This window comes from Sphaerodactylus townsendi, linkage group LG11 (assembly GCF_021028975.2).
Source record: "Sphaerodactylus townsendi isolate TG3544 linkage group LG11, MPM_Stown_v2.3, whole genome shotgun sequence".
NCBI lineage: Eukaryota > Metazoa > Chordata > Lepidosauria > Squamata > Sphaerodactylidae > Sphaerodactylus > Sphaerodactylus townsendi.
Genome location: NC_059435.1, coordinates 30,939,324 through 30,965,275, shown reverse-complemented (window position 1 = coordinate 30,965,275; position 25,952 = coordinate 30,939,324).

Sequence of the window (25,952 nt, the reverse complement as noted above, 5' to 3'; positions counted from 1 at the left end):
GACGGCAATGATGACTAAAGGGTACAGTCCAACAGGTATGGGGTCTGTGATTATAAAAAGCTTAAAACTCTTCCTTCTGCTTACCTGTAGGGCAGATTTCTACAGATCCCTCACCACAAAAGAACATGCCCCTGTTCTCTGAGTTCAATCAAGTCAATTGAACATCTTTTACTAATCTGCGAAATGTATAGCTCACTTAGAAGGCTCTTCATCGATCCTCACATCCAGAATTGCCACTTATTTTCTGATAAGGCGAAGATTTCTTTTTTGCTGTGTGATTGGTGTCCACATAGGACTGTGATGTGGCAAAATGTTTGGCACTGGCTCAGCAGACCTACTCCAGTTTTATTGTTTAACTACCCCTTTATTGACTGCATTGCTTTTAATTTATCTTAATCCATTTTCTTCTTTTAATCTATTTATTCATACTTTTATTAACTTCTTTGTTTATGCTAATAAAGGTATTGAATTGAACTGAACAGACTTCAAAGGTAAGAACCTTGAATTGGACCCAGAAGCAAATGATAACAAAGTGCGGATGCTGAAGAACAGGGTTTATATGTTCTGTATGGCTAACCCCTAACAACTTTTCAGCTGCCATACTGTGTAACAATTGAAACTTCTGAGTCATTTATGAAGAGTGTGTTAGCAAAAAAGAAGAGTAACTCATTTGCTTGACTTATCCTGAATAGATCTCTTTTTGAGAGGGCCCCCCATAAAAAATGGAACCTTGGATACTTACTGTAAGGGTTCCTTACAGTGAGTATCCAAGGTTCTGTTCAAGCTCTGAGGAGGAGGGCATTTTGTAGACTTGGGACTTCCAATAGCAGCATCCCTCTGTCTTTGGGTGGAAATTATGAGCTAGCCATCACATGCTGCAGAACTCAGTCTCCAATGGTTGCATCAGCTGAAGAAAAGGAATTGAATTTGTAGTGCCCGATGAAGGTCCGTATGCATGACCACGTGGCCATTCTGCAGATATCTTCAACTGAAACTTAACAATCGGATGCCACGTTGGTGGCCATGCTTCTTACTGAGTAAGCTGTAATGCCCATAGGAACAAGAATGTTACTGCATTTACACATCTGAGAAATGCACTGCAGTATGTTGTAGCTTATAGCTGCCCTCAACATTTTCTTTCCCTTGTTTGGAGCTGTCAAGGAAATGAACAAGGAGTCTGATGCACTCTGTACAGCAGATATATATCCTGTGGGCCCTTCTTTAGTGTATGCCATCTGTTTTCTTTTGTGTGCCTTGGTTGTGCACAGAAAGACAGTAGATGAATCTCCTATATTCTGCAGGAAAAAGGAATTAACATTGGGTGTGAAGGTGGGATCTGAACAAAGAACCACCTTGACCTTGTGAAAGACACAAAGATCTTTCCTGGCTGAGAGGGCCCCCAACTCTGACACTCTGTGAGTTGAAGTCACTGCTGTTAAGAACAGAGTTTTCATGCAAAGCTACTTAAGTAGTTCGAATGGAGCCTTGCTAAGGACGAACAACACATATAGCCGACACATGGAAAACTGATAAATGACCAGAGGTTAGTCTGGGCTACACCTATTAAGAATGAGATGATTTGTAGATGCTTAGTCAGGGGGACCCCTGATATGTGTGGTAGTATTGTCGCTATAGCAGCCACTTGACAGTGCAAGGTAGAGACTTTCAGTGGTTGATGAACCCTATCTTGAAAGAAGGCCAATAGCTAGGTTTAAGGGATCAATTTTCTTGCATTGACATCATCTCACAAATGCCTTCCATAAAGTATTCTAAATATGTCTAGTGAACAGTTTTCTGGAGGTCATGATGGTTTCAGTCACTTCTAGACTGTAACCGAGACCTATCAGTTCATTCCTTTCAAGAATCCCCTGGTCAAAGGTAACCAGTCTGGGTGCCATATCAGGCCCTGTTGTAACATATCTTGACTCAACAGAATATACCAAGATTGTTGCACTGAAAGTTTCACTAGAATGGGGAACCAGGACCAACAGGACCATCCCGGAGTCACAAAAATAACCAGGGTTCATTCCCGCCAGATCTTCCCCAAAGCCTTTGGAATGATCGGAAGAGGCATAAAGGCATCCAATAGACCCTGTGGCCATAGGAAGGTGATGTATTCATTTGCTCTGCCTGAGGATGGTGATATGCTTTGTAAAAGTGCAGTAACATTGGCTTGTCAAGCAACTTCCTTCTGTATCCAGAAACCTAGTAAAAGCACATTTAAAACTGTTTCTTTTTACACATGCACACCAATATCAGACAAAAAGCTCTAGGACCCAATATGAGTATTCTACAAGGAAGAAAGTCCAGGAAGATATGGTGGATGAATTTACAATTCCACTGAGATCTTTTGGTGGAAAAGAGTATAGTACCTCTGTTAACTTTTTCATTCCTGACAGAAGGAGGTCACTGTAAAACAGTAGGATTTAAAAAGTAATTAATTGATGTGAGATTACAATATTTCCAGATATTATTCAGTTATAAATTGATATTTGCTACAGCAACCAGTTTGTATACCAATTTCTTGAAGAAATCCATAGACTTCAAAATGGGAGACTTGATTTAACACTGTCTTCTTTAGTAATTTTTAAAGCTGTGATGCCCTGCAGTTCTAGTAGGTAACAGATATCTTAATTGCTCCCAAAGAATCTGCAGCTAAATCAGATCTGTAGTTTGCTGGAAGGTATATGGTCTGTCCATCTGACCAGCTCCTCCAAATTGGACGGCATCAGCTCTTGGAGAATTTCTTACCCTGTTACATATCCTGTGGTTAAGCCACAAAATGTTTCAACTGCAAACTTAATTCATAGAAACCTGCACCTGTGAAATCAAAATGCCACTGCTCATTCCTTAAGATATCACATGGAAACAGCTGGGCCATCCAAGCATACAACACTCTGTTTGTTCTGCTATGGTTGACTGATGGTTGTTTATTCATCTGATCTTGTTGCAGCTAAACTCCACTCTCCACACCATTGAAGGTACTTGTTAGCAGTATAGCTCTGGTCCACCTGAGTCCATCCTTGCCTACTGGCAACTTTAAAATCAGATACGTGAACCGTGGGAACAGTTTCACCTACAAGGCCAGAACTAAAGGACTATCACCTATACATGTTCAGTAGAGCTACAAACTTAAGCTAGAGAACATGTCGTAAAGAACAGTACACTTTGCCTGTACCCATTTCCAAGTGTTGTCAGTACAAGTGATGGGACAGTCAGCATTATAGTTGGCATAAACACCCTAAGGCAGTGGTCCCCATCGTGGAGCCCAGTGATGCGTTCATTGGTACAGGTCTGCTGTCCTGCTCCCTGACCCCTTCCACACTCATTTTTCCAGTTTCCTTTCTCCTCCATCACACTGTTCATTCTCTCTTCTGTTCCTTACTTTTCCTTTCTCTGCTTCTTTCTCTCTGAGTCTCTGTCATTTACACTTAACCCAAGAAAGAGAATGAAAGTTGGAAGAAACGTGGGGGGGGGGGGGGGGGGGGGAGTGAGTGAGTAGAAAGTAGGATTTACACTTCCTCAGTCTCAGCCAGGAAAACCAACCCTAACTTCTGATAGCTGTCACATCTGTTCTCTGTCTCATACTCACACATACATGCACACTTATGGGCTTCCCAGTATTGGTTCCAACTGTAGTCCCTATCAGAGTTCCCAGATTCCTGAAAGGCTTACAGATAATAAGCTACAATTTATTTCAACTGGATAAAATATTGGTAAACTCAAGCCAATTGCAGTATTACTTGAAAGATGTACCATTTTAAAAAAAATTAATCCCTCCCAATATATTTTGGTTGAGAGTTTAATTTTAAAATTTGCACGGGATGATAATTAGGGGAAATCAGCACATATCCCCCAAATTTAAGATCATTATATTGAAACAAGCAGTAAAGCCCGTTATGGTAACCAATACAACACGCTCTACACAGCTGTTGGTGGATTGTGCTGTCTCCATCTTCCCAAGCAAGGTGGGAGAGCAGTCTACATGTGGAACACAGCTAGTTCCGCCCCACATGCAGGATCATGCTGTCTTCCCCACCCACCTCACTTCCCAAGGCCCCCCAGGTGGCAGGTGTGATCCCCTACTAGCTTAGTCCTGAATACAGGATTGTGCTCCCCCCTCCCTTGCCAAGCCATTGAGCCAATGAGCATGTGTGCAGTGATTGGCTGGCAGTGAGTCATTGCCACATGTTCCATTCCTAGTGAATTATATGGTATGATAGTATATTTCCCCCACCATAAAAACACTGAAGTGCCTCACCCATGATATATCAATTTTGAGAAAGGCTTACTCATGGTACATTACTAAAACAGATATATTATCATTAGTAATCCCTCTTCCCTCCACAAGAAACTTTTTAGCTGCAAAAAGTTTAAACCAGGGGTGTCATACCTATGGTCTGGGGTCCCGATCTGGCCCATTCAGAGGCTTATCGGGCCTGTGGGCCAATTGAGGCAACCCCCCACTCCCAATCTGGCCTAATGAGCCTGCATTAAGGGTGGGGTGGCTACCTCGGCTGGTGAGCTCACAGTTGGCTCGCCAGTCCAAGCAGCAACCCTACCCTACTGCAGGCTTGCCAGTCCAAGCATCCACGCATCTTTTTCCCAATCTGGCCTGGTGTGCCTGCTGCAAACTCACCAGCCGAGATAGCCACCCCACCCCTAACAGGCTTGTTAGCTGTGGCAGCCACCCCCTCCCCCAGTGCTGGGCTGGGCCACGGACTATTGAACTATATGGTAGAGTCTCCCACAACTGAGGACTGGCCCGACTAAGTCATATTTATGTCCTATCTGGCCGTCGTATCAAATGAGTTTATACTAGTTTATACTGTTCTTGGTCTGAGGAGGAAATTTTGTAGACAGGATGATTCTCTAGATCATTTTAGAGAATTAGTTTAGTCTGGATGACTTTTTTGCTTTCATTTGTTTTCTCTCACTTGAGCCTCCTAAATCTTGGCTTCTTATTGGAACTCAACTCTAACCTTGCACATTATGGATATGCTGTAGGTCTCACTGGTGGATGCCTCAATCGTAACCCCAAAATCCACAGATTTCTTTTCAGTAAATGGCACGGTCTCCTGAAAGGACTCCCTGGACAGGAAAACTGATTTTCCATCTCACAAATCCCATGAAGCCTTGGCCCTAGCTTTAAGAGCAGTAGCCACTTCAACCATTGTTTTGGCTAGAAAATGGAAGGGTCACAGAAAAAGTAAATTGTGTCGTTAAGGCTTCTTAAAGCTGTTGTCCACTTCCTCAGCCATCTTGATCAAACCACTATCAGTGGTGAGTTACTGAGTAAATAAACACACCAGCACCATCTTAAATATCCTATACATTTTTGAAAATAAGTAGGATAGGAACGTTGCATACACTTGTTGACATAAATTCATTTTGCTTTCTTCCATAAACAATAGCAAAGTATTATCTACCACATTTTGTAGAAGAGTGAGCTGAAGGAAGAGTTTGTTAAAAATAAAGTGAAATAAGCTTTATTCAAGTGACAAATCAGTTTGTACACCAGCAGTCCAGTGTAGTGGTTAGAGTGGTGGGCAGGATGGGTAGGATACTGCAAAGCCCCATCTACACCACAAACCTATATAGCTTTTTACACCAGTCTATTAGTAATTGCATCCCCCAAAGAATTCTTGGACTTGTACGCTGATGAAGGTGCTGGGAATTCTGCCTTAACTTCCTTGTTGCCTCAGAATAACTGCCAGGATTTCCTAGCAAGGATGAATGACAGCTGTCTGGATAACCCCTTTTTCTCTCACTCATATGATGTTCTCAACTTCTAAGATTTATTCATACAATTATTTCTGACTGTGTGGAACTTGGAATTACGAGAGCAAATAATCAGAAACAGAACTTCCCCACTGCATAATTCTTATCCTTTAAGAGTAATACACAGCTGGCAGTGTTGTTCCAAAATGAGGAGTACCCATTACCTTCTGCAGGGCTGGGAATGTTCGATATTATAAAGAGACAGCTGTTAATTCACAAGGAATTAGCAATAAGGATCATGTGCTGGATACTGAAATACTGCAATCATTTGTTCTAGTTGTATTATTTTAAGTACTGCCACACCAAGCTCTTTTAAAATAAAAAAACTGATTTAAATTACAGTCACTTCCTAAATAGTGCCTGTGAGAATAACTTTGTTTGCTACACAAGTGATGACAGAAGCCTTCATCTCTCATAAGTAGCATTACATTCTGAATATATTAATATATAATGCTTAAGGAAGGCCAACTATTGCAATTGTATAGCTATCTCTTAAACGTCTAGTCATAGCAGAGCTCTCTGGTCAAGATTTCCAAGCAGAGAACATTTACTCTCTGCTGTGAAAGTTGAAAGTATTTGTGCACAGTATACCAACCTGGCAATTCTAAACAGAGTTACACCACAAAAGCTTGATAGATGTTGTTAGCCTTCAAGATGCCACAGAGCTTTAGTTTTATCTTGCAAGGGTGTGACTCTGTTTAGGATTGCACTGGAAACTAACCCCCCCCCCCCCCCAGTTTGTAGTAACTGGATTAACGTGCATTGCGTGAAAGAATGCTTATTATCAAGTCAGACTATGATATAAGACCGTATGCTAGTATCTCAACATACTGCAGAGCAACAGAAGGATGCAGTAGTTTTGTTCCTCTGCCTATTAAAACAGAACACAAAATGATGATTTGTTGATGAGAATTTAATCTCAGCCATTTTGCCAGACAAAAGACTCAGAGTTGAATACTGCATTGTGCCACGCCCAGCTCACTTCAAGTCAGATCATATTTTCTTCTTGTACTACTATTCCCATTTGCTAACTAAATTTTCCAGTCGGCTACCATTTTTGTCAGCATATTCATCGATACAACTCTACCATTTGAAAACCAATCTTGAAAACAAAACAAAAAAGTTTTTAAAAACACATGCAAATGCAGAGAACACTGCTTCTTTTTTGCCATTGCGGAAAACATTAACATTGCTAAACGCAAGTTGACAGTTAAAGGCATTTTAAACTATTTCCATGCTTTTCAAAAGGCATTAACAAGTGTCATTTGAAAAAATAAAGAGGATCTTTTAAAAACGATGGGAGAGAAAACCACCTTCATAGTGTAACAAAGCACTGAATACATTAATTCATTTCAGCGTCAATAAGCATTTCTTAGCATTCCAAAAAAGGTGTAGTATGAATCATTCTTGTTTTACAGAAACAGAGATCAAGACAGAGACCCTCTATAATTGGTCAAAAAGAATCATTCATTTATTACTGCAGTGATAAAACCAGTACATTGCTACTGAATCCATTTCTCTTTCTGCGCATATTATTCTAAATCTAAAGACCTGAAATTTTTAGAAAATGCAGCACGAACCACATACAAACATACTGGTCTTACTTCTTGCTATTAAATAATACAGGTACAAACTGACAAATATTGAAGTACTGACACCGTCCTGGCAAAAAACCTCTCATCTTAAAAGAAAACCAAGGTTTAATTGTTGCACTCAATCAAAATACAACCCAATAATCTGTATCTTACAAATTTAAAAAAACACCTCATCACCACACATAATAGGTATAAAAATAAAAATGGGTAGAATTTTTTAACAAATCAAATGCTCATAAGAGCAAACATTTTCCAAAAGCAGTTTAATTTTAGTGCGTCTTTCTTTCAACTATAGACCCAATTATGACATTCCAATTATCATGTAGTTAAAACAACACAAAAATTTCCTATGATTCATCATGTGTTCAATCACACTGCCAAACAAACAACACTCAGACCCCTTCCCCACAGGCAGAATAATGCCCTTTCAATCCACTTTCAATGCACTTTGAAGCTGGATTTTATTGTGCGGAATAGCAAAAGCCACTTGCAAACAATTGTGAAAGTGGATTGAAAGAGCATTATTCCGCATGTGCAGAAGGGGCCTCAGAGCTACCTCTCTTTACAGTGTCATACAACAGAAATCTACATACCTATTTGAAAACGGGCAATATGAAAAAGGATCACCAACACCAGTCTAGGAAATTCTTAAAGATTGGGAGATGGAGCACGGGGACAGCCCTCAGATGGGTATAATGCAATCGAGTCCACCCTCCAAAGTAGCCATTTCTGTGGGGGAACTGACCTCTACAGTCTGGGGATCCACAGTAATTCTGGGAGATCTTCAGGCCATCCCATCCCCACAGGAAGATTGACAACCCTATTATGAAAAAAATTATTTACACAAATTTTTTTTCAGCCTAATAATTCCACCTTCCACTTCCATGTACATGTCTTGATTCAAACGTTTAAGCCACCTGCACAGTTGTTGTACACACAAGCATAGTTCTCTGGGTTGAAGATGTAGTGTAAATCTAAAATAACTCTAGGAGGTACATTTTTACGAGAGTACTGAAATTCCCAGCTATTCAAAGACTTATAATTCCGAGGGTTCTTTGAGGAGCGCTATGAAAATTACGCTTTCACTAAGCCTTTTTAAGGTAAAGATTGTGTCCTTTTCATTTATAATAGCTTTCGTATGTTGAGATTTAGACCATTTTTGTTCCTAGTGTTCCTAATCTGTTTTTTATGCTGTTCTTTACAATGATCTAGATGGCCAAATGCAAAAATAACATCAAAGTACACAAATTTACATGGAAAAAAATCTGACGGAGAAATGGTGCAAAAATAAAGAGCTTAATTTGCACAAAGTAGAAACAAAATAAATGGCAGAGCGGCAAAATTTGGTAGCACTGCTATTTATGGCACAAGGTAATGTTAATTTTTGCTGCAGTCATTTTCCTACTTAAACTGTTTCATTGGTGAAACTAAACATATATAAAGTGTTCAAGAAGGACACCAGAGTCTAATAGAGACTGATGAATTCCATTTCTTCACTTTTGTTCATTTCTATGGGAGATATATATCAATGGCAAAGCACAACTAGTTCACTGTACCCAAGGGGACTTGCATTTCTTAAACTGCAGGTCTCTCATTCCTCTTTCAAAAGGATTTCTGATACAGAAGAATTATAGTTAAAAAATGCTACACTGGGCACATCCAGGCCTTTGGGACAATCTAAACTAATAATCATAGCTTGGCCATAATGCATCATATTTTCAGACAGCCTAGCAAATAGGTCCTTAAAAAGGGTACTAGCCCCCGCCCCCTTCCCACCACCTACTAGCATGCACATACCTGTCTAAGTTTCACAACAACAGACCATGAAAAGCAAGTCTTATCTCTCCTCAGACAACTAGGCGGTGCACTAGAAAAAGATCCAAAAATCTACTGGAATTTTTATTTTGACAGGAGAGTGGCCACTGTTTCTTTGTTCCCATATGCCTTGGTGTGACTTGTCTTGTTTGCATCAGGTATAATCTAAAGTGCAAGAACATGTCTTCCAATCCACCTGGCAAGCACGGCGTCCATCAGAGTCTTCTTTCTTCTCTTCTTTGCACTCCAACAGCCTGTCTGAAGAATTCTGATGAACTCAAAAGTTTTCACACTGTGCTTTTGGGTTGGTCCTGGTACAGAATTTGATTATTGATATTCATGGCACTTATACTCCCCAAGGTTAATTAAAAATGGGTACTAAAGCTAAGAAATTGATTTGTTCCAAAATCATCAAATATATCTATGGTTTTTCATAGAAAAACAAATATGATTTTACATTGCTTGACACCTCTGTTCTATCAAGCACTTTCCACAAACAGCCCCAATCAATAAAGTAGGCAATCTCCATCTCTGCACGACAAATAGCCCCACTGCATCACAAACATCACTGTCCGGATTTGCTGTGTCAGTCTGGAAAGCTAACTGTTTATTCAGCTTGACTGGCCATTAAGGAATAGGTGGGTGTTCTGGAATGTTCCAATCCATAACCAGATGTACTTACTCACAAGACAACTTGAGGAGCTGTTTTGTTCTGGAACATTCTCATGCAGCAGGCCCACAGAGCCAGAGCACTCCCAAGAACTCTGACAGTCCAGTCCTAAAAAGAGTTATACCCATCTAAATTCACAGAAGTGGGCTTAGAAAGGTGTAAAACTCTATTTAGGACTATTCTGTAAATATTGCCATGTAGGATTTTTAAAAAATCCTTTTGACATCAGCCTGCTTAAAACAAATATACCCTTTCTTATTCATCATGCCTTCCAATAATCCTCCTTTGGTGGTTACGGATTCTCAGTCAAAGGAGTTTTCCAGTGTTCTACATAAATACTGAAATCTATATTCATGGTGTATCCTTTGGCACCTGATGAAGACACACTGATTAGACTTCAAAGCAATTATATCCAAGATTATAATCTAGAGCATTGCTACAGAGTTCTCAGAAAATAACTCAAAGTTCTGAAAAATAAACACTTTCAGTGCTGTTTTCTCAAAAAGTATTGGAGTGAATTCTGAAATGCTTTCCATCAAAGAACAAAGCACTGTGAACATAATTTTGCCCAATTTATGCCCAACTTCCCACAACAGCTATTATTTGCAGGGTATTCAGGTCCTGCATATACAGCCATCATTACAGAACTGGATGACTGGCACAGGCAATTATGATTTTGTGGAGTCACACTGCATTTAACAGGCCAGTCTTATTCAGAAGCAAGTCTACATAGTGCACATTCAGTGGTATTTGCTTCCTGCCATATGCTGCCAGCAGGCCACCCACAAGTGGTCTCTTTCCTAATCCACATTTGGCAGACATGGCTAAAATAAAATAATCCATAGTGAATCTGAAATAAAACAAAACAATCCAAGATGATGAATCTGCAATGCAATGCAATAATCTATAATGGACTGCTTTAAATTGCCCTGATAGCTTTGATATCAACCAAGACACTGCTGTTCAAAGCCTGCACCTCCGATGAGGCTCTTCATCAGTGAACAGACTTTCCAACACAGCACAGCTTCATAGCACAGCAGAATCACACTAATGCAACTGGTTACCAGGGCACACTTGATTAAAACAGTAAAGTTCACACTCCTGAAATATCAACCCAAAAACTGAATACTATTAACAACTGAGTCAACAATTTTAGAACCAAATCCTATATTGTTTTTTATTTGAAGTCCAAAACAAACCCAAGTATTTTTTACAACAGTAACTACAGCACTGTAATTTTCTACAAAGGCATTACAATGAACTCAACACCACAAAAAAATCTACCTCTGTGTGGCTTCAATACAATTATCTACACTGGCCAACAGAATTTAGAATCCATAGGTCATTCTGCACCTCTTTTGCTACCAGTTTTTGGCAAATCTTGACTAGGGTTCCATCCCTTCTATTACCTAACATTTTCTTGATGACAGACAATACTTTTCCTTCCTCAAGGGTACAGGTCACTGTGAAGGTCACATTTGCTGGGTCTTCTCTTATCTCACCTGACAAGTTTGTTCTACAGGTTTCAAATGTTTGCTGGCAAGAGAATCGAGCCTGGGCTAGCTGTAGCTTCATTTGCAGTCAGCAAACGTGCAGCCCAGACAGGGCAACCACCAGACACAGTCTTGGTGAAAAAAAGTCTCACAGACACACCCAAAGATCCCTCGATTTCATTTTCCCAGGTACACCCTGCAGATGTAGCATTAAAAACTCAACTGCTAGCCAAACTGTGATTTACATGAAGAGCTTTCTCAAAGTAGTCCTAAGCAGAAGAGTGAAAGCTTATTGAACAAAGACAGCTTTGACTCTCAAGAGCTTATATGCTGAAAATCTTATTGGTCTCTTAAAAGTTGCTACTGCTGGATTTGAATCTACCTTTATTTCCTGTGTGTTTCAGAAACCACCTTCTGTGGTTCCTCACTCATAATTCATCCAATTTTCCTTCCTTGTGTGAAAAATGAGGCTTTTCTGTCATGCTACTCTGCATTTCCATTACTTAATGTACAGTTCTATAGCATCTGACAATCTAAATTGACCATACCTGGACACATTAAAAGCGAATATTCCCTGTCGCTCCCCTTCATTTGTCAGGTATTTTCATAAAAAACTGAAGCATGCTTCTTTTCTAACAGGGAGGATGGAGGCTCAAAATCAAGTAATTCTAAAATGCTTAAGACAGCAGGTGAGCCACAACCTCATGTTTTAAATATTACTTGTAACAATGCAGTTTCCCCGAACTCATCTCAAATATTGTTTCTCCAAACACAAATGTTCTTGTCTAGTTTTTATCACTATAATATCTTGCCAAGAATGAATGAACACGAGAACCTCTCCTACCTCGAAGGTATACACCTATTTCATATAAAATGCCCAATTGATGCCAGAGGAAGATTCTGTGTACCGATCTCCAGTACTTATGTTGCCCTTCCCTCATTTTTCAGTGGTGGTGGTGGTGGGAATCCCACCCCAGGTCCGATCTTCCCCCACACTTGGGGGATTAGATTTCCTCTAGAGCAAAATCCATGGGCTTTTTTAGGGCCACCTATCTTCACAGTAGCAGGCGAGGGTGGGGTGAGGAGACGACCAAGATCCTAACTCGCAGCGGCCGCTTCCGTTCAGCTGCGGCGCGAGGGGGTTCCTTCTATTCCCCCTCCCCTTAAAGGTTATGCTGGACTGACTCACCTGGTCAGGGAAGCCTCAGCCCTGAGAGGCGGCTGCAGCGCCCGGGAGCTTCTCCGCCTCTGGTAGCCACAGCAGGCGAGGGTGGCCAGCGGCGCTCCAACAAGGGAGGGGCTGCGGTGTCACATACCAGACACTACCATTCCCGCCTTACTTATGGGGGAAGGGAGGGGCGGCGCGGCTAGAGATCAGGTGACAGCGCTGCGCCCTCCGCTGCAGAGCCGGGTGGTTCCTCTCCGGAGCTGGGGGGTGGGAGAGACAGAGGAAGACACCCCACCCCCCGCAGCCGGGCTCGGGACTCCCCAGCAGCTCAGCGTTGGGGAACCGGCGGCTGGAAGGGCGGCTGCCCGCTTGGCTGACTCTCCAGTCTTGCGGTGTGTGTGTGCGTGTGTGTGAAATGCCGGCTCCATGCACTGCCTCCCAGCTTTCCCGCATATCCTCTCGCGGAAGGGGAAGCCTAGGGATGCCATTAGAAAACCGGGGGTCTTCTATAGGCGAATCAAGGCATCTCCGGGCAGAGGGATCCAGATTTTCCCGCAGGGGCGACTCGCGCCCACATGGCTACCAGGGATGGAGCTCGGAGCCCGTGCCCTCTGCTGAGCATCTTTATCCTCCGCCCCTTGTCTTTTTGTGATTGCGGATTTTAAGATTGGCGACGTGTTACTTTGCCCAAATGGTGACCTTGAAAGCCCCGATTGGGGGGGTGGGACGGGATTTTAATTTAGTACAGACTGGGATTCTGCTGCAGGGAACGCATGGGAGTGGGCGTGGCTTTACTCAATCCGCGCTCCCAATTTTTCAAGACTTTCTCGCTGTTCTAATTGGGAGGTTATAGAAGGGAGGCCGCGAGTCCAGTCGTATGCATCTTGGCTTCGGAATCGGCCCAGGGGGTTTCCACGGGCTTACTTAAGAGGAGACGCATGCAAGGTTCCTGCTGAATTCCAACTTGATGGGCAAAATTTCTCGGTGCCAGCACTTCCAAGAGCATCCTGTGCTGCCCCTCCTTGGCCACAACTGAGACAACGCAGGAGCAGCATTTAGTACACTTACAGGCATGTGTGTCTTTCTACATCCATTTGTCTGCAGTCGCCTTACATTGCATTCATTTGCAGCACTTCACCCAAAAGAGAGAAGTCTACATATCCATCAATAAAAATGCAAACATCACCAGACTAGAGTTTAAAACTGCATTTCAGCTTCTTTCAGCACTGCACTGTCATTTTCACTGCTTATATTTTGGTCAAACTCCGGTGATTCCTTCCTTAATCACTTACTATTTTAAAGCCTTTGTGAAGAATGTTATAATTCTTTTCTCTAACACTGGGCAGAATTATACCATTCTGAAATCAATGGGCTTAGAAGGGTTTGACACTGCTATTTGACACTAATTCTCAAGTAAAAGGAGGATATTCCAAGCATGGTCAAGGTTTCGGACAATGCATCAAGGCCCCATTTTTCCTTGCCTGTCCAAGCACTGATTTCCTTTGCTAGACTTGCCCACCCATTATTTACTCAGAAGGGAGTATGTGAACAGTGACCCCACAACTTTCCTGACTATGATTATTTAACAATATCACCCTGTAAAAGGATGGCATTTTTAACATATCTGATCCCCTACACATTAAATTTGATGTTTCCGAATTCATCTATTTTGACTGTTGCTATTTAAAATAGGTCATGGCATATAGTGTGAACCAAGACCTTCCTGCTTGGAATGTGTATTCTTTGACCTTTGATGTAAGAAGAAAATTGCTATGTAAATTGAGAAATTTGAGTGACCGAGAAGATTCCAGGACTAAAAGATTTGGAGGCGGCTAGCAGCTAACTTATTAGAGAAACTGGATCTTTGGGAGTTCAGTGTTTAATTTGTAAAAGAAAGAGGGAGGGATTTACACCCACTCCCCCAGCTATATTTGCATATTCTTACTGGCACTATTTTACTTAGGTCTTCATGGACACTGTAAAGCCTTGTCAGTTGCCACATTTATTCCAGGATTTATTTAGCCAAGTGAACTCTGCCTTAGCAAAGCTTATGCAGATATAAATATGGTTCTTAAGGAGCCACCGGGTTCCTGTTGTTGTATCAGACGAACAAGACCTCTGTGTGACTTCACATTTTCCAGACCAGAAATCTGTCAATGTAAATGGGACTTAGGGCTGAGGCCTGGTCAAGCGTTAGACTGTGATGTTCAAAACTGCATTGTGGCAACTATATGTGACCTGCAAAAAAGCAATTTTTCCCAGTTTTCTGAACCTTACTCCAAAAAGGTTGAGTTTCAAGTGTTCCCTGACCCACTTCCTGGTCAGTAGGCCACTCTTCGTCACCAGAGGCCCTGCTAAGCAACGCTGTAGCCAGACCAGGAAGGCCGCACGGAAGGAATATGGACTCAGTTCAAGGAGGCTTAACAGCAGTGCTTCGCACCCTAGGCCCCGCTAGGAGCCGCTCCCTTGCATCGGTAGCCTCGGCCTAGCATGTTTGTGGATCCACCATGTGGATCTGGACCTTGTTTTCCAACGGCCTAGAAGCCCCACTCGAGCAAACGGCCTATATTTGTTCCGGTGCTGAAGCCTGCCGCGCTGCATCCTCCCTCTTCTCCCTTGCCGCGCTCTTGCACAGGAGAGGCTGTAAATATCAAGCGGCGGCGGCGCAGAGAAAGGCATCCTGGCTGCTTGCTCCATTGAGCTCGCCCGGCATGGGAAGCGCAGAAACAGCACAAGAGGGTGGGAATAGAACTCACTCCCGGACAGTCCTAAAGCAAGATTTCCTCCTCTTGAGGCTGAACCGGTCTGATTCGGTTCCGCGTGGCGATGGCAATCTGGGGATAAGGTCAAATTAAAACAATCCGAGCTAGCAACGCGAGGAGGGGCCCGTTGAACGCCTGGGGTGGGGGTGGGGTAGGAAATCTCACTATTAATCATCCGTAAAGATAATTGCTTTTCTTATGTAAAGAAAATGCAGCCTCTGACTTGCTACAGACGGAGTCTTTCCTTCCTCTTTTTTTTAAATCGCAACTGCAGAAATCTATCTCAAAGTATTTTGCATCCTCCATTGACGCCAGTGCATAACTGCCATTACTTACGTTTTAATGTTTATCAATATTTTTCTTGTAGGGCTTTAATGCAAGTGAGATGCCAATGAATGCCGGAGGAGTTTTTTAAGGCCAATTAAAAGCATCCCGGATCACAAGGTTGGATGATTAGTACCAAGTGTTGCAGGATCAATATTTAATTGCTTAAGCAAATAGCGCAGCCTTTTAAATGCAAAACATATAGCAGGAAATGTAATGATCTTTGTCTGGATATCTGGGAGCACCGCATGCACAACTCCCCCCCTCCCTACTAAAATGAGTCTGCAGTCAAACAAATTGCACAAACTTTTGTTCCAGTCAAGCGAAGGGGAGGAGGAGAGAGGCCTCCAATGGGATTTTTACCTTCGTCTAAAAAACCAAACAGGCTATGGAAATGTTAGGCTACGATCCGACAGTTTTTTTGCATTGCGCAAGAGCACCACCGCTTATTTAAATAGGGGGTTTGCAAGAGAATGCCACCCCATCCCCCTGCCGCGTGTTCACCCCGGTGATTGTGTTTGATAGTCCCACTAGTGCAAATAAACCGTGAGCAGGTGTCCTCGGGGTTACATCCTGATAAAAGGGGAAGAGTGAGGTTGGGGAGGGAAGTCTCCAAATGCTGTTGGAATACGTTGAAAAATCTTTAGGAATACTCGATGCACTGGGAAAAAGGAACTTCCTTCCGTTTCTAATGAAATCGATACCTGATTGCGAGTCAACATTATAAAGCGACTACGACTAATTCCAAGGGTAGAAGTAGGCAACGCTGGATGGATCAATTGGCGGCCTTTGCAGAAGTCCGAAAAGATCAGCAGCGATCAAGTTTGCAAAAGTAGCTATAACGGGATTGCACGATCGTCACTCTTCAATTTGTCTTTGAACACTTGACTTCATAATACCTGCGTTTCCTTCCAGTTTGTTTAAAATGGATAGTCACTGTAATAAAAACGACTACGATGAAACAGAAATCATATAAAATTGCATGAGTGGCGACCTACGAAGACTTCCTGCTCTCGTTGGCCGATGAAGGGGGCGGGGGGAATATAAGACTACGGCTAACCTTGCATTCCAGCAAACCCAAAATCCAACCCAAGAAGTTTTCAAGACGCTGAGCCTTGCAGTTCGTTTGCAGGACTAGAAGTGGCACACAAGCACTCCCAAGTCTCCCAGGATTGTGTAGAGAGAGTGTCATCTTCTCCTCCAGAAACTGCAGGTCGTTGGAGGTGCTCAGAGTCACAGATCGGAAAACGCTGAGGGGAGGCTTAGCCGGTGGTCTCTTGCTGCACCGGGGCTCCTGGTTGCGCTCTCGGTTTATTGCGCCGGGATTCCTGCCGCAACTTGAAACTCCTACGTGCCTGGGCCAGCTTGCACGAAAACGAGCACGCGGATATGGGACAAAACGTGTTGACCTTGCAAAAGAAACTTAAATAATACAATATATGACGTTCACACATAAAAACGGCTCGCTAAAGCCAGTGTAGAGAGAGTTACCAAGATTCTTTTTGGCTCCTACTGTAGAATAATCGACACGCATTTTTCAGGAAACACTTTTTCAACCACAGTTCAACCCCCCCTGGATTTTTTAGATAAACAATTTCGGTCAAAGCTGTGAAGACGCATCTCACTGTTTAGATGCGGATGGTTTTAAGAACTACCTGGAACCAACATCATTTTAGCCCCACGCTCCGGTCTCAGTTGCTCAACGACCCGGGAAAGGTTGGCCAGTTAGAGATATTAACAAGAACGGAAAACAGACAAACCCGCTTTTCTGATTTGCCTGGGATTGTTGGGGTAATACATAAACGTAGGAACGCGTGTATGCACCACTTTCTGAAGGGCAAACCTTCCAACGCAGCATGTTTTTTATGGGTCTATTCTACAAAGACACGTCTCCAATGGCCGACGCCCAGCCACCAGGGCCAAAAGCACTTTCCAAACCGCACCGAGATGCAATAATACTCTCTTAGTCCTTTGCCTTGATCTTGGGGACAGCACTCAATTCCCGCACCGTCCCGGCCGCTTTAGGGTTGCAGGACCCAGACCCGCCCAAAGAGCGTCACGAAAGCCCCACGCCCAGCCCTGGGTCTTGAATGGGTCGCATAAAACTTGTAGTCTCGTGCCAGTGCAGGGAGGAGGTAGGAGTTTTGCATACCCCCCCCCCCCCACTTTGCATCTCTGCGCTCAGGCTGCAGCGAAAGTTCCGTTTTCCCCCTGCCTGCCTCTCAGAATAGGTTTTTTTCTTTGGGGGAGGGAGCGACACAAATGCAGTTAGGTTGTATAGTTTTGTGATAGGCCAGTAGTTCTGAATCTTTAATCCACCCCCGACCGCCAGGTAGGCGACGTTATCATCAAATGATACCCCCCAACGTAGCCACAAGTAAAAAAAACAAAACACAAGGCATAACGACAACACTCTGTACCGGGCAGCTTTTGGGGTGGAGGTGTTCTGTGCATCTCCTGCACAGATCTCAGGCATATATTCATTCAGATCCACTTGTGGCTAGGAGCTGCTCCTTAAATGTATGGAATCAATCTGTTTTGCAATGTATCACTTTCCCGAGGACTTGGGGGGGGGTGGGGGGGAGGAATCTCAAATTGTATCCCATGGACACAGGCTGAGTTGGAGCAAGCACCACTCCTCTGGCTATTAGAAGCCGTTTCAAGTGGAGGAGAGGCGTTCTCTGGCATCCCATTTGCCCTTCCCAGTTATGAATGTCCCCTCTTCAGATTTGTAGATTGCCTTTTCTATTAAGAAACACCATGACAGATAGTGGGAAGTCCCTGGTTTTAATTCCACCTCCAGCATGACCAAGCTAGACAGCCCTGGGCAAAAGCATTGTCCTCTACTCCCTGATATGTGGAAGATAACACTTCATGGAATCACAGGAACGTGAAGGGCTTGCGAACTGTCTCAAATGTGGACATGCTGAACGTTGTTGACATATGCATGTTAATCGTTTGATAAATGTAGAACTGTTTTTACAGGTGAATGATCCCTGGTTTTTACAGGTGAATGATCCCTGGTCAAATACACTTCAAGGTTTTTCCTATGCATTTATTTCACACATTCAGCCCTGCAGATGTGATTGATGTATGTGCATGTGTGAACCAGCGGACAGCCTTCATAGAATGAAGCATGTGTTTTTCCTTTGGGTGTTGATAATATTTATAACCCTTGTGTATACAGTCTATAAAATCTATATAACTTAAAATGTTCAGCATTCTTTGTTGACCCAAACAGCCAGCTTGAGCATCTAACTGTGTTGCATATGGGGTTTTTTTATCCTGGTTATTTGCTGATGTTTATTCTGGGGCAACTCCATTCTGCAATTTCACCAACATGCAAAGGCAGGAATGCAGATGCCAGGGTGAATCTGCCCCATTCTCCCCTGTCCAGGGGCGGTTTTAGCCAATGAGTAACAGGGCAGCTGCCCTGGGCCCCATGAAGAAGAGGCCCACCCACTCTTACTACCCCCCCATCCCCGTGGAAGGGGGGAAGAAGAAAAAGAATAGGCTGCTGCTACCACCATTCAACCCACCTTCTCCAGGCCTCCAGTGTCCAGCATCCAATGACAGCTCCCAGTTTCCTCCCATGGGTGAGGGCTGCCTCTTGCTTGGGCCCAGTAAGGCAAAGGGTGCAACAGAGGGCAGCAGTGATTCTGGGAGCCTATCCTGGACTTTTGCCCAGGCCCTAAAATCACTAAGACTGTCCTTGCCTGATTATCTTATTTGCTGTTATTCTGCAATGGGAATTTTGCTCTTTTGCTGTTGAAACCTCAGAATGGGAATCTGGCCACTGCTTTCCAACTCCAAAATGGGAGAAGAAAATTACCTCTGGGGTTCTAATGGAGCTCCACCTTAGGGAGCAGAATAGGAGTCCACACCAGTAGAGTTGCCTGGAAAAAGCTATCTAGGGATGGAAAGCATTTGCCCTGAGCTGACGTCAATACCATCCTTACCCTAATGGTTAATGCAGACTTGGCTAGGGTGTAATATTATCCTCCTGTGTAGCTCGCTACAGACTGCAAATATGGAAAAGGTCGCTGCAGAGAGAACAGCCAGGTGAAGGAGATTTAGTCACCATCCCTCTGTGTAGCTATTCTATCCTCACAGGTGAATGGGGAAATGGATCTCCTTCCCCTGGGCCATAGTAGATTGTGCTTTTTGACATTTTCTTTTCGTGAACTTTTTTCCCTTCCCCATCTTCTTCCTGACTCGTACTTTCACCCCTCTTTAATCTCCAAAATTCTGTGTTGACCTTGGTGATAACATTCAGAGTATTATAGAGGATTTTTAAAATGACCAATCACTGCTGCTGTGGTCACCAGCAAATAAACTGCCCAGGAAAAACAAATGACTGGCAGCATTTTCCCAAGACCATTTAATCAAATCAAGCTGCAAATTATCTTGTACATCCAGTCTTACACATTCATGTCACTTCCAGGTTGTCAAAAGGGAAAGCTGCTCCTTTAGCTGTAGCCAATAATATGACATCCAGACAGGACGGTGGGTGGGTGCTCTGGGACCTACAGAACCTCTGCCAGCCTATTCCAGGCTGAGGTAGGAGTTCAATTTATTTGTGACCCCTCTGGCTGGAGATGCAGTAGACTGCATTCCTGCTTTACAATTTCTCTTCTCTTCCATCCTTGACAGCTTCAGAGAGCAGAAGTGATAGTGCAGCAGCAAATAGGATTGCACTGCAACCCTAAACAGCGTTACAGCCCTCTAAACTCATTGACTTAAATGGACTTAGATGGGTCTAATTCTGCTTAGGATGGCACTGTTGGAGACTGATTGAGACAGCATCTGACAACACAAATCCATGGGTTATTCTGGACCTTGCCCCAGGTCAGGCTGCCAAGAGCAGCAAAAAGGTCTCAACTACCTATTAAACAAGTACAGATCGCTATTCCATTGTGTATAAAACATAAACTGCATTATGGAAGTATTTGATTACATGTTTATATTTTGCAAAATGCAGTTTGTTCCTACTATGTAATGTAGTAAATGATGTAGTGCTGTTGTTGACCCCAAAAGTGGGTACCAGAAAAGGAAACTCAGACAAGATGAAGGAGGGGAAGGAGGTAAGAGAAGTCTGGGCATGCAGTTAAATGCTGACATGATTTGAAATAATGTATTTGCTTTTTATATAAGGAAGGGGTGGGTGTACAGGCAGCCCAACACACCTTATCCCGTGGCCCCAAAAACCTAGTTATTCACAGTTTAGCAAGCCGAATGTGCTAGATCAGCCTTCTGCCGTAAAATTTAGTTTACTAACAAGGAACAATGCAGTTAGCACAACATGTCTAGAATTCAGCCAAGCTTTCAGCCTAGTTTTGCCTGGCATCTCCCTCAAACCCTTACACAGAAGTACAACTGGTTGAAACTGACATCAAGTAATAACAGCTGATAGCACCAGACTGGAAAAGAGATCTTAGCTAGCATTTTGCAACACACCAAGTTTGATACTATTCACAGTTTCCATAGTGGAGTTTATTTCTCAAATTCAGAACTAGAAGAAATCATAAACTCCTTTGAACAAGGATAACTACTTACTCCAAGGGGCTCATATACTTTAGTTCTAGTTTCTTAGAGCCGGTCAATTTGTAAAGGAGGCCTAAAGCACTACCTTGTGTAGGTGAAGTAATTCTACTATTAGAGCTTGTGACATGTGGGGAGAGAGGGCTACCCATCCAAGTTTGGAGGAGAGAGTTGTTATTGTGTAAGAGGAGGCTTCTCCAGTAGGGCAAGAGATCGAATTGCAGGGGGTATCCAATTCTGTATTTCAGGCTGGTGATGATTGCAAATGATGATTGCAGAAAATTTTGTAACCTTCTGAGCACTTTCTCAAAAAGAGGAAAGAGAACATAAACGCTATTTCCTGCCCCTCTTTTAAAATCAGATCATTTCCAGACATCACTCCTGACACAAATTTAACTACTTAATAAAAAGCCACAGTGATGTGGCTGTGTCATGTTTTCTGCTGTAGCTATGAATGCAAGATGCACACACCTCTGTTGATAGAACATGTCATCAGTATGCTATCAATATGACACCCTTCCTGGTATTAACTCTGGGTTCCTTATCTTACAGTCCTCCAACTGAAGGAATCAACAGATCCACACCAGGAATTCTGGGAAGACACCAACAACCCACCATTTTGCTTGCCTTATTCTCTGATTCTGCTACCCATGTGACAATGTCAAGGAACTGATTATTATTTGGTTATTTATTGCCTATTTTTGTTGCTGAGGCTCAAGGTGAATTACATAGCATAAGTCATGAACAACCAACAGGATATGATGTCCCCTGAACAATACAGTGTAGTTTACAAAACAATATAGTGTAGTCCACAGAAGTCTGAAAACGAAAATCTCGAACTGAAACAGAACATGAGGTTTTAAACATGATACCTTAAGTCAGTGGTTCTCAACCTTCCTAATGCCACGACCCTTTAATACAGTTCCTCATGTTGTGGTGACCCCCCAACCCTAACATTTATCCATGTTACAGATGGAGAACACTGATGCAGAGAGTCTTAGGCGACCTCTGTGAAAGGGTTGTTCGATCCCCAAAGGGGTCCCGACCCCCAGGTTGAGAACCACTGCCTTAAGTGGTATAGAAACTACTTAGTCTGCAGCATACTTACAGCAATAGGTAGCAATACATTTACCCTAGCTATTTACCAACACAGCTTTCTAACCATTTCATTACAGTACAGTCTTATTTACCTGTGCAAAAAGCCCTCTTGAATAATTTTGTTTTGCACAGTTTGCAGAAAGCCAGGAGAATGGTGCTTTCCTAACCTCAGCCTTTTCTGCATATAGAACAGCACAGGTTTTCCCCATGCTCAGTCTGCAAGGGTCGGAATCACACAGTTACCATCTTAGCCTTTCCCCCATTCACCCTTTGATTCGTTTTTGTTAAACTCGAGATGTTGTCACTATTGGGTATGTCTTGCTTATTTTACGGTTTTAATGTAAGCCCAAAAGAGGAGGGGTGGTATAGAAACTGAATAAACAAATAACTAGGGGTCATCTTACAAACAACCCCCACCCCTGGCCATGAAACGAACCCGTCAAGTTTTCAGCAGTTTTTTTGCACCCCTTACTGAAAGGGTCAAATCTGTTTGCAAGGTTGTAGGCATTATGGAAAGAAGGAAAGAATGCATCCCACCTGCTGAGGGATCCCAGTGTAAGTACCGAAGTGGAGAAGGACAACATTTAATACTTGGCTGTGAACTGGGACTCCCAGATTCTAGTCCAAAACTAACATTACAGTATGGTGCCTCCCTCTTCTGCCTAGCACCTACCCATGACACTTTCAAGAAGCAGCTGAGCAGAAGCTGGCTGCAACTCTCTGCTGTAAATACAATGGCAGTAGCATACCGGAATTGCAAATTGAGGCCAACCAGAATTTGGCATCCTTATTTGCAGCACGAGAGCCACCCATAGTTGTCTAGTTTGGAGGTAATGGCAGGTTTGTGTGAGAAAAGACCTAGCAGTGTTAAAGTGAAGTGTGTGAGGGGAATAAAGGTGGCGACAACATGTCAACGTGATCTTTTCAGTAGAATTCTATGCAGGTTGTCCAGTCTGTGCGGGTGCAAAGTGTCAAGTCACAGCCAACTTATGCAGACCCCATTCAGGTCTGGTTTGTAATAGCCTGCCTCTGTGTGGACTGAGAGAGTTGAGAGAAAATTGTGAGTGGCCCAAAGTTACCCAGCAGGTTTCATGCAGGGAAGTGGGGAATTGAACCTGATTCTTCAGAGCAGAGCTGTAGCTTTTAACCACTGCACCATGTCGGCATGTCCTATCTAATTCCATTGAAATCTAGTCTGGTATCACGTCTATTGTCAGATGTGTGGAAACTGACTCATTGGCATGGATCCAGCTATTTAACTTTCCCACTTTCCCTTCCTGCTGCAGCTCAGTAAGTCTCCTGAACCTTCAGGAACAGCTCAGGGGACAAAGGGTCAGCAGTGGGAGGAAGGAATCTGCAGAAATCCTGACACACACACACACACCCCCCCGCCACGCAACTGGAAATGCTTTTCCATTGGAACAACTCTGTGGTTAAACACATGCTGTTGCGTGAAGCACCCTTAATTTTCTCAGTTGAATTCACTTGCTCCTCCCCTAGGGCGATTATTCCCATATGCCCAGTCATCTAGAAAACAATCTCTGGTGCTGCTAGGTCACAGGGTTCATGGGTTTTAAAAATCATCCTACATTTGTGTGCTGTGGAAATAGTCAACTATTATGTCCAGAGGAGTGAAGGTGTGGATTTGAATTCATAGACTGACACTGCAGCATAGCGAATCTCGGAGGACAGAGCAGACATACTAATCCAGTCTGCTTTGAATTATGTGCAGAAATGTTTTCTGCAGTTGCTGTTGTTGTTTCAAGGTTATAAAAAAATTCTCAACATATTAGCAAACATTGGCTACTTACCATTTTTTGGATCTTGCAATCATATTTTCCTAAATGTTCACTTGGCTGATGGTCTGGTAAAGGTCAGCAAGCTTAAGGGTTAATTGAATCTGCAACACACACTTCTGCACCCAACACACTTCTGCAACACACACTTCTGCACCCAAGAAACTCCTGGTTGTCAATATACCACAAACTAATCTGCTCTGAGAACACAGGGATACAAATTGGATCCTGGGCTTCCTTATACCTCTCTTATGAAGGTTTGTCTGTCAATGGGATGGCTGCATTTAATTTATTTCCTCTGGGTTCGACTGGCGGATATGCTGCTCATTCACAGTGCACTGCTATAAAGCATTCGGGGAGTTGTAGTTTGCACAGCATATTTCTTTCTGCTGCTTAAAGCTAGTTATTTAATCTCTTTGCTGTCACAGCTGGCTCCGTCATCCTAGAAGTGGGGAAATTTGCCCTGAGAATTAACTGTATTCTCATATTGCAGCGTGTTGCCTATAGATAGATAAGCACTTTTTCCTTCTCATGTTTAGTCAAAGGTTTAACCTTACATTCTTCCAGTTTTCATTGTACTTTGATTCAATCTGGGTCACAATTTCTTTTTAATTGTTAATAATTCCTACAAAATATTTCCCCTTCTCCCAGTGGGGGAAAAAGGAGTTTTGCATTTGGGATGAACACCTTTCTCTCTTCCTGTTTCTTTCAAAATGTTGGTCTGTGCTACATCTGTTCCTTTTTAATTCTGGAATTTAAAAAAATCTGGAATATAATTTTAAAAATTCCAGAATTGCAGGAAATTGTACATCCTTCAGCTTTTCTTCAGTTAAGTTACATCACCAATGCATTCGCCGATACTGGTAAAACACTGCAAAAAAGGCAGTCTTTGCAGGGTCATGTGTGTGACTGAATCAAGGTTCTTTTTGTGTGCACTTTGAGGAAACACTACATAAAAAATAGCTGTAGGTACAACCATATCAAGGTTATTTTCTTAACAGTGTTTTTTCAGTGAACACTTTGCTATCAATAATCTAGAGAGGGGAGGGAGATATAAATAAGGTGATGAAAACTATAACATGCTGCACATGTATCTGTTCAAAACGGAATCATTATTTTGACTGAGGTTCTTCGTTCTCCCACCCATTTGTATTATTACCTTTCATTAGTCTGTGAATTGACTGCATCCAGATTCTCAGTAATTTCTTCTAAATTTGAGGGAAGGACCATGGATTAGTAGTAAAGCATCTGCTTTGCATGCAGAAAGTCCCAGATTCAGTCTCTGATATCTCCAGTTCAAGAACAGTAATAGGTAATGGGAAGGACCTTTATTCAAGACCCTGAAGAGCCATTGCCAGTCAGAATAAGATCTGTATCCTTGGCCATACTTTATGTGTATCAGAGAGATGGCTGTGTGGCAGCTATTTGAAGCTTCGCTGAACTAGATGGATCTTTGGTCTGAATCAGCAAGGCGCTTCTTAAAATTAGATATATTCTTAAAACTAGATACATGAATAGCAGTGAAGATCCCAGCAGCTTTACTAGGTTAGTATCTTGAATCTGTATTGAGTATTCACACATTACTTTTCCAGCTCCTTTATGTGCTTTTTCAGAATACGAGAAGAGAAATGTATCAGACTCAATTTCTTTTTATTCAATGGCAATAAGGTGACTTCTGGCAGCCCCGTAAGGTTTTCAAGGCAAGAGACGTTTAGAGGTGGTTTGCCATTGCCTGCCTCTGTGTGGGCCAAGACAGTTCTGAAACAACTGTGATTGGCCCAGGGTCATCCAGCAGACTTTGGCTCATTCTGCACATGCAGAATAATGCACTTTCAAACTGCTTTCAGTGCTCTTTGAAGCTGTGCAGAATAGCAAAATCCACTTGCAAACAGTTATGAAAGTGGTTTGA